Genomic DNA, 9997 nt, shown 5'->3' with positions numbered 1-9997 from the left:
TGATGTGATTTCTGTGAAAGCAACAACAAAATGCCTCTGAGAAATCAGGAGTTTCTCTTTATCTGGAGATCCTGGGTACATGATGAAACCCTGTAGGCAACTGTCCGAACGTTCCAGGAGGCAGAACTCAGACAGCCCGAGATTCCCACCCCCCTAGTGCGCACATCCGTATAATTCCCTTCCATGGGAAGTGCCGTGGGACTAGAGGGCATAATAAGGTATCCCTCCTGTGATTAGGTTACCACTCAGTTGACCTTAAGTGAATCAAAGGAAAATCGCCCCAGGAAGCTTGACCTAATCAGGTGAACCCTTTAAAAGGTGAACTCTCCTGTTGGCCTCAAAGGGCCAAACTACCATGTGGCAGAGAACATTAGGTAGCTGTGACTAAGGGCCTCAGCTTGGAATGTCAAGCAGCTGAACTTAGGATACCTACTGGCCACTCAAATCTTAGTGAGATTCAGCTTCTCCCCCTATTTTCAGAGAGGACAGCCAGACTGAGGAAGATAGAAAGCATAAGGCCACTAGGTCTGGGGATGGGGAAGGGCCCTGAATGGTGAGACAGAAGAACCGAAGATAGGATTGATGTCACGCCATTTTACCCGGGATCGTCCCTGGGGGTTGTGGTTGTGCCTGTCAGTGTTCCTGGGCTAGAAGGATGCCTCTGTTGGTCCGGGGGTAGGGGGGCACCCATGGGGAGGGAACCCAGCAGATTGCTGAGGTCGTGAGAGGCAGTCCCTCCACTTGCAGTGGCTGGTGAGCCAATGTGGCTAAAGGTTATTGGCCACAGGGGGAAAGTCTCTCTGGTTCTTTTCTAAGAGGTTTCAATAAGGGAGAAAGAGTGAGAGCATTGCCACATGACGGGGAGAAATGGCCACAGCAGGAGTACAGAGCTGGAAGGAGGCGAGTAAGGGCCTTGAAGAAACACCGGTCCCTTGCCACAAGTTTTCCTGGGTTCACACTGCCCACGTGAGGTAGCATGTGCCTACCAGCCCCACCCAGCCCTGCCCTGATTGTACAGCTCCTGTTGTTGGGAACAGAGGTGGCCCAAATTATGGGGCGCCCAAATTATGGTAGCCTGGAGGGACTCCCACTCTTAAAATATCCATCCACCCACTCCTCTGTCCTCCATCTATTAAATTCACATTTATTGAGCATCTACTATGTGCCAGCCCTTGGGCTGGGTATCAGGAACACGTTGATCAATCCCCAGTCATCCCCTTATGATGATCCCAGGGTTGGGAAATTCCGCAATGCAGTGATGAGGAAGAAAGGTGAACGGGAGGAGCAGCATTATTTTTTAAGCATTCCTGTTTAATTTTTAATTTGTTATTGTTTTCATGTGCACATAAGTAGAAAGAATAGTGTAGTAAACTTTCAGATAACCACCCCCCAGTTCCAACAATTTTTGTTAATATTGTTTCCTCTAATGGTTCCAGTTTTTTGATGGAGTATTTTAATACAAACTCAAGATCCCGTGTATTTCACCCATAAGGACTTACATACAGATCTCTGATATGAACGCTTTAAAACAAACAGCTATCTGATCCCCAAATGCAACGCCCTGACCTCTACCCGCTCCACCCCCGCCCCCCGGAAATCGCCAACCGCTGGGAAGCCAGTCCTATATCCTACACATCTAGGAGTCTTGACAAGGATCTGGTATCCCAGGCCGTGACATGCTGGAGTTTCAGACTTTGACCTTTTAGTCCCCCCGCACCCCCTCCCTTCCCCCGCCCCAGGCCTCACCGCGCTCTTTCTCCTACCTGTTCTTGCCACAGATTGAAATGCTAGAACACAAGTACGGGGGCCACCTCGTGTCCCGGCGCGCCGCTTGCACCATCCAAACCGCCTTCCGCCAGTACCAGCTCAGCAAGAACTTCGAGAAGATCCGCAACTCGCTCCTGGAGAGCCGCCTGCCGCGACGGATCTCCCTGCGCAAAGTCCGCGCGCCCACTGCAGAGAGCCTGGTGGCCGAGAAGTCGCTCATGGAGGGCTACGGCCTCATGGGGCTGCCACTGGTGCGCTCGGCCTCCCTGCCGCCCACCTTCGCGGGCACGCTCACCACACTGGAGGACTCCTTCACCGAGCAGGTGCAGTCCCTGGCCAAGTCCATCGACGATGCGCTCAGCACCTGGAGCCTTATGACCATGTGCTCCCAGCCGGAGAGCGGCACCTACCAGCTCCACCAGGCCCTGCACGCGGGCGCGGGGCCGCCGGGCCTAGAGGCCGAGATGTAGGAGCTCGACAGTGCCTGCCACGCGCCCGCGCCCGCGCCCGCTCCGGGATAAGAGACCGCCAAGGCCGCCGGCCTGCCCCAGGGCCACGGCAGTACCTTCTTGATGGCTTTCTGGGACGTCACCTTGCAGATCGCCAACCAGAACATCTTTGTCTTCTCTGCCACGGCTCTGTCGGTGGCCAACTGTCTGGGCACACAGACCGCCCAGGCCCCGGCGGAGCCCGCGACGGGCAAAGCCGAGCAGGCAGAGGCCCGGGGCAGGAGGCCTCGGTGGCCACAACCGCGGCTCAGGGGGACGTGCCCGCCGAAACCACCGGCGCAGAGGCCAGAGCCAGCGGGTCCCCGAGCACCCACCCTTCTGGGGCTGCTGTGGAGGCACTGGTGGAGGGGGCCACGGTGGCGGCAGAGGCAGAGGTGGTGGAGGAGGGGACTGGGGAGGTGGGGAAAGGGACTGAGGCTGAGGCTGGCGACAACTCGTTGCCCCTGAGCAGCAGCAGCAAGTCCACCAAGTTGGCCAAGTCGGCTTGGAAGCGTCAGCCTCAGCTTCCAAGGAGGCCCTGCAAGCCATGATTCTGAGCCTGCCGCGCTACCACTGAGAGAACCCCGCCAGCTGCAAGTCGCCCACGCTCTCAACGGACATCCTGCGCAAACGGCTCTATGGCATCGGCCTCAACCTTTCCAACATGTGAGTGAGCACCGACTAGGGAGCTCTGGGGAGACCCGGGAAGCTCTTGGTCGGCGGGGAGGGGGCAGGAGCTACAATGGCATCATCCCAGCACCCTGCCTGGTGACATTTGTGCCGCACCTGCTCCTGGAGGTGCTGGGTAGGGGTGCACGTTTTCTTTTTAATGGTTCACAAATTTATATTCAGGATTAGGGACAAAACAACACATCAAGCCCATGCTTTCAGCACTATTCCTGCTTACTAGGGCTTGAAAAGTGAGGGAATTGAAAAGAAAATGCAGTATTAAGTAATAGTCCAGGTCGTATGAGGATTGAGCCGAAATCCTTCAGGCAGACCCGAAGCCAAGGAAACAGCATCGTCTCAGGGGGATGACGTCAAGGAGGAAGCAAGGAGGAAAACGAGGAAAGGCAAGGGAGGGTCTGGGTGGGTGAGAAGGAAGAGAAGGAGCACAAGGAATCCAGGTAAAAGGCAGGAGAGGGGCGGGGATAAAAGGGGGCAGTGACAAGGACACAGAGGTGGCACAGAAGTGAACAGGAGAAGGAAAGCAGGAAAATGAACAAGGGTTTTGGTTCAGAGTCCCCAGCCAGAGCCCCAGCCAGAACTGTCCTTGCAACTAGAATGTAGAGAGCCGGGGGCCAGCAGTGTACACGCACCCCTCCCGTGGAAATCCCATCTCCACCCTCCATTCACCCCTTCCTTCAGAGCCCCGAGCCAGGAGATTGAACATCTCTCCCAGCCATGTGTCTGTTCACTTATTCACTCAACTGTCACTTATTGAATGCCAGGCGCGTTGACCATGGAGATGAGGAGGACACATGCCCTGGTCTCCAGAAACTTCTATTCCAGGGAGGAACAGCTACTGTTCCCAGCTCACCTTACATAAAACATCTGAAAACTTCCTAAAAATATCTAGAGATGACCTTATTATGCCATTTTACAGAAAAGAAGCAGGCTCACACAAGTAAGGCGAGTTGTGAGCTCACACTCACGCAGACCCTGGGATCCCTCAAGACAGTGGTTCTCAAACTCTCTGTAGTGAAGGACCAGTCTGCATTTTCACCCATTAAGTGGTGGGTGACACTTTTGTGAAATGCAATAAAAATGAGTTGCTAGAAAAACAATCACATGCTTGGTTATCCCAAAAATGTCAGAGTGCTATAAAAGGTTCTAAATGCTTGCCCTCTGTTTCTGTACTTAGCTTCTCCTGAACCAGTCGGATACAGTTCAGGGAACAGCATGGATTTGCAGGCCATACTGTGAGCACATCTGCCTAAAAACACAGTACCTACATCCACACGTAGAGACTAGAGCTTGAGAAAGTGAATGATGGAGAGCAGGATTCTTGTGTCCCTGTGGCCAGTGCGGTAGGAGAGCTCCCCTCTGCTCCCCAGAGCCCTGCTTCTGGGGCGAGTACTGCATACAGACGACAGAACACAGACAGGGTGGAAGGGCCTTTGTGGCAAGCCTCCGGGCCTTTCAGGGAAGACAAAAAGAAACCTCTCCACTTGCTCTGGAATTCTCTTCGTCTGCCAGACCTAACTCCTTCTCTCCCCATGCTATCTTCACTCCTGTGTGTGTATTAGGGTGGGGGGTGGGGGTGTTCATGAAGACAAGGTTCCTAGGTGAAGCCCCTGGGACAAGGAGCCCATCTGCAGCAGAAGGAATCCTGGCTTTTAGATGGAATTCTTCCCAGAAACTTCCAGGCACTTCTGTAGCTTCCCTGGGTTGGAAGAAAGGGAGGAAGGAAGTCGTGGATAGCCTTGGCTCACTCTCTACTTCTTCTTCCCACCTCCACTCCCACCCCCAGAAACCCAGACAAAGGCATCCAGTTCCTGATCTCCCGAGGCTTCATCCGGACACCCCCATCGGAGTGGCCCACTTCCTGCTCCAGCACAAGGGCCTCAGCGGGCAGATGATGGGGGAGTTCCTAGGCAACAGCAAGAAGCAGTTCAACCACGATGTGCTGGAGTGAGTGCCCCTCTCCCCACGCATGGCCCAGAGTCCCACAGGACACAGGGGAGGGAACAGGACCCCTGGAGTCTGGGCCCGTTGCTGTATCTTGACCAGTCTCTGTTTCCCCCTCCTGGGGTCCTGCATTTACTGAGCGGGCTCCAGGCTGGGTCCCACTGAAGGCACCAGGGGTATAGAAATGGTCGAAGGAGACGAAAAGGCCTCCTTCCCTGCTACCCTGTGGGGCCAGACTGGGTCTACACGGGGACTATCTCTGCCTGGTGAACAGACCCTCAGCCCACCACCTTGCTGCCATCTGCCCAGCCCCTGAGCCCCCACTGGCTGGCTTGCTCCCCATGTGGGTTCAGTTTCATATTGGTGGAGGCAAACACAAGTCAGGAAAAGGGAGTTAGATGGAAGGGTTTTAGAGCAAGAAAATACAGTGATTCCACAAACATACGTTTACCACCAAGATCAACAGATGTGGGCAGGATGTGGACTTGGCTTCACTAGTGCTCTTGGCTCTGTTCAGGTGGAGGCGTGGGCAGGTGAGAGCCCCTAGGTCTGGGGTGGCATCCTTGGGGCCTCGAAGCCACCTTGCCCCTGGCAGAGAGAGAGGGTGAGGCCCCATAAAGTCTGCTCCAGACCCCCTTCTTGAAGGTCACCATGCTGTCGGAAGCCTCTCCCTGGGAAGTCAGCAGATGTGTCTCTAGGGGGTTCTGAAACAATCTCTCCCTTTCATCTTGCTCTTGGAGCAGTAAGGGGCTGCTGTAGGAGGGACAGGGGTCTCCTGCCCGAGGGTTTGGGAGTAGCCTGACTGGCAAGATTGTCACTGTGCCTGGAGCGGGAGCTCGGAGACTTGGCTTCTGTTTACGCAGTAGTCTTGGTGCTGTGTCTTTGGACAAGTCCCTGCCCTGGGGCCTGCGGTTCTCTGCCTGTGGACTGGAGGGGGCTGGATTATGAGGGGTCATCCCGTTGTCCTCTGGAATCCCTGTCACGCTCCTGAATCCACTCAGTCTAACTGAGTACAGTCCGAAGAGCAGGGGCTTGGACATATGTGAGGGACCTTGAAATCCCAGGATGCCCCTTAGTTGACGGAACTCAGTACCCCCCCCATTTGGACACCCAGACCCTCCCCCACTAGTGCTTGAGATGCTCTGAGGGAGGGTCTTGCAGAGGAAACTGAAAGGATAAGTGTGCTTCCTTCCTCCTCCTTTCTTCTCCCTCTCCCTCGCCACCCCCCCCTTTCTCCTCAGCATCAGCCCTGCTGGGTAGGGTGCCCTGAAGGGAGACCCTGAGGAAATGATAGAAAGAAGAGAAAGATCAAGTTTTCTCTGTCTCCTTTCGCACAGGCTTTCCCTCCATCTAGCTCATCTCTCCAGCCTTTTCATCTGCTTTTGTCCCCATTCCACTCCCGCCCCCCCACTGCCCTGTTTCCATGGGAGGGTGAGTGGGGGTGTGCTCTCCTCAGTGCTTCATTCTCCTGGCTCCCCGTGCCCCTGGGGGACCCTGCTTTGTCTCTCTGCTCTGGGGCTTCCTGTTCACTCCCAGCCCTGACTGTCTGTGTCTCCTCTGCCCTCCCCAGTCGCCCTGTGGCCTGGCCCTGAAATTCTCACCTGCGAGGTCCACGGTGACCTGGCACACTGGGAATGCGCAGTTTTCCGGCAGCCCCGGTGGTGCGGGCGCCCGGCAGCACGATGCTAACTAATTGCCATCCTCCCTGGGAGACGGAGTATGTGGGCTGGAGACAGGCAGCCCCCTTGGGGAGGGGCGCCGCTGGGAGCCTGGGACCAGGCTGGCAGCTGAGGTGGGGAGCAGGCTAGGGATGAGGTGGCAGTGTGGTGGCAAGAGAAAGCTGCTCCTGACAGGGCCTGCTCTGAAGCCTGGCTCTGCTCCTCTCCTGCTGGGAGGCCTCCTCTGGGCCTCGGTTTCCTTACTGGGAAGCGAGCGAGAGGGTCGGGCTGTGCGATCTCCAAGGTCCCTTCAACTCCGGTGACTCTGAGATCTTATGTATTCCTTGGTGTCACTGTCTCACACTGGGATGGTTGCAGAATCGTTCACCCTAAAGGTCAAGGCCATGCTTTGTCAGGCCACGGGGGCATCCCAGAGCAGCCCGCGGGCTCCAGAGCTGGGAGCTCACAGTTCCTGCCACAAACACGCAGTGCCTGCTCCGGGCTGGGAATGAGGCTGTGCTGGGCATCCCTGCGAGTACAGGATGGGGGCAGGGAGGAGCAGGTGTGGCCGTGGCCTCAGGGGAACTCACACACCCTGGTGTCAGTGGGAGAGATGAGCAGAGGCGGGTGGACAGGGAGACAGGGAACTTCCGCAGGCCTAGGGGTGTCAGGAGAGTGGAGTGTAGAGCTGAGCCCCCTCCGCCCCAGTGGGTGCCTCGGACCCTTGTGCTTAATTTGCCGGCACACCCAGCCTCTGTGCGGAAACAGCACCGAAGGGAACCTCTTCACCCAAGTCCGAGTTGCTGCCTGCCTGGCTTGTCTCCTGTAGGGTGTCCGTGGGAGATGGGAGGCAGGAAGGGGGCAGGCACTCACAGGGGAGCCAGATGCTGGGGTTCGGGGGGGGGTTCCCTGCCACTCAAGCCAGCTCTCCCACCACCTCTGGGCATCTGCTGCCTCTTCCTTATGCCCACCAGAGAACACACACAATAACAAAGTCACCGGTGCCATTTTGTCCAGGCCGAAAAGGCTTCATTGGGATTCTGCACAGCGTCCCTGCCCCCACCTGGTGACATTCAGCATGTCTCATCCATTCTGCACAAAGCTGCTTGCTGAATAAAAGGACATAAATCACCCATCCCGTTGGAGACTGAGACAGCCCCGGCCACTGCACTCTCCGAGATGTAGCTGGGCAGGAAGGGGAGAGGGTGGAAGCTTCTAGGAGGGGATGGGGTGAGACCCTGACCCCTACTACCTATGGGCCTGTGGAGAAAAGGAAGATAGAAGGGGCCAAGCAGAATCCACCTCAGCTGCTGGCCTACGTCTGAGCGCCATGGATTCCGTGACGTTGCCTCCGGAATCGGGCCCTTGCTTCTCTAGGAAGCTGATCTCTCCATCCCTTAGTGCCCTGATTCCATAGCAGATCCGTTCCAAGAAGAAATGTATTGAATCAGGGTGTATTGAATTAGTAGGAGGCATCCTGAGCTCCAGAGGCCATGTCCATTCCACTGTTTACCTGGGAAGTGTTTGGTTTTTATAAAGGAGAAAAGGGCCTGTTGCCTCGCTTGTCAAATGAGGACAATAGAACCCACGTCATGCAAATTACAGTTTTAAAATGCGTGTAAAGTGCTTATGTCAGTGACTGAGGCTAAGTCAGTTCTTTAGGAATATTAGCTATTTCCATTATTATCTTTCTCACTTGAAAGCACAGGTCGGTAGATGCCTCCCCAGCCTGGCCCTGGGGCTGGGCCAGGTCTGGTTGGAGATCAGGTCCACTCCCCAGACAGCAAGAACTTGCTGGGGCTTGCTAGGGAGGGAGGGGAGCTTATTTGGGGGCCATCCTGCACTCTGAGGAAATATTCTCTGGTGCTGAGATGAGAGGGGCCCTGGCGGCCTGGCCTGAGGAGCCAGACATCAGCTGGGGTTAGGATCCTGGGGCACTGGAAGCTTCTCCCTCTCAGTTGGGAAATCCGATTCAGGGGGTGACGTCACGGAATCCATGGCGCTCAGACATAGGCCAGCAGCTGAGGTGGATTCTGCTTGGCCCCTTCTATCTTCCTTTTCTCAGGCTGGGAAATCTGGCTCTGCTCTATTTCCCTTCTGAAATGTTCGCCTCGGCAGTTTGAAGGCCGGTGAAGGGGGAGTGGGCTGGGTGATCTTTTCTGAGGGGAATCACAGACGCAGGGCGGGTGTGGGTATCTGTCATTTCCGTGGAAGTGCACGGAGGGCAGCTTTTGGGCTGAATTGCCAGAAGGGTTTCCTGGATGTTCCTTCTCTCGCTGCGTCTACTCCGTTTCTTGTTCAATATTAGAATTTGACATTTTAGTCAGATCTCATTATTTCATTTCCTTGGAAATGTGTTGGCCAGAGTGTAACAGATTTGTTCTTCTGAGGAGACATTCAGAAATGAAGACAGATTGCCTGTCCAACTCAACAGGCTGGGAGGTGCTAGCCTTTCATGGAAGAAATTTGAGAATGTCTTGCCCACTCTGCCATGGGTAACCTCAGAATGGTTACTTTGTTTCTGGAGAATTCCACCAGGAAGGAGAGAGCATTCTGGGGCCCAGGCTGGCCCTTATGAGTCTGCAGGAGGGTGGAAAGAGGCCCGGGGCAGGCCGGGATAGACTCTGTGTTTATTTCCACTGCTTTAAAAACACACTGCCACCACCCAGCAGGTTAGAAGGACAGGGTCTCTTCTTTTTTCTTTTAATTTAATTGTATTTTATTTAAATTAAGTTAATTAACATATGGTGTATTATTTGTTTTGGAGATAGAGCTCAGTGATTCATCAGTCACATATGATACCCAGTGCTCACTACGTCATGTGCCCTCCTTACTGCCCATCACCCAATTACCCCATCCCCCCACCCAGCACCCCTCCAGCAGCCCTCAGTTTGTTTCCTGAGAGTCTCTTATGGTTTTTCTCCCTTCTGATTTCCTCATTTTATTTTTTCTTCCCTTCCTCCGTGAACTGTTTTGTTTCTTAGATTCCACATATGAATGAAATCATATTATTGTCTTTCTCTGATTGACTTATTTCACTTAGCATAATACCCTCTAGTTCCATCCACATCATTGCAAATGATGAGATTTCATTTTTTTGATAGATGAGTAATATTCCATTGTGTGTGTGTGTATGTATGTGTGTGTGTGTGTGTGTGTGTGTGTGTATTTATTTATTTATTTATACCACATCTTTATCTGTTCATCTGTCGGTGAACATCTGTGAGCTCTTTACACACTTTGGCTGTTGTGGACATTGCTGCTATAAACATTGGGGTGCAGGTGCCTCTTTGGGTCACTACATTTGTATCTTTGGGTAGTAGTACAATTGCTGGGTCATAGGGTAGCTCTATTATTAACTTTTAGAGGAACATCCACACTGTTTTCCAGAGCAGCTGCACTAGCTTGCATTCCTGCCAACAGTGTAGGAGGGTTCCCTTTTCTCCACAATCT

General features: G+C 54.2%; 1 pseudogene across 1 annotated transcript; it reads left to right on the top strand.

The window, feature by feature from the left end:
* The first annotated feature begins 1719 nt into the window (after nucleotides 1-1719).
* On the top strand, nucleotides 1720-5107 carry LOC309857492 (IQ motif and SEC7 domain-containing protein 3-like; annotated as a pseudogene). The gene is made up of 2 exons (XR_014316543.1): nucleotides 1720-2921; nucleotides 4729-5107. The product of XR_014316543.1 is annotated as an IQ motif and SEC7 domain-containing protein 3-like (transcript).
* Nucleotides 5108-9997: the final 4890 nt, after the last annotated feature.

Source organism: Mustela nivalis, assembly GCF_964662115.1.
Source record: "Mustela nivalis genome assembly, contig: HAP1_SCAFFOLD_781, whole genome shotgun sequence".
Classification (NCBI taxonomy): Eukaryota; Metazoa; Chordata; class Mammalia; order Carnivora; family Mustelidae; genus Mustela; species Mustela nivalis.
The sequence above is the reverse complement of the archived record's forward strand: the minus strand, read 5'-3'. Positions and strand labels throughout refer to the sequence as shown.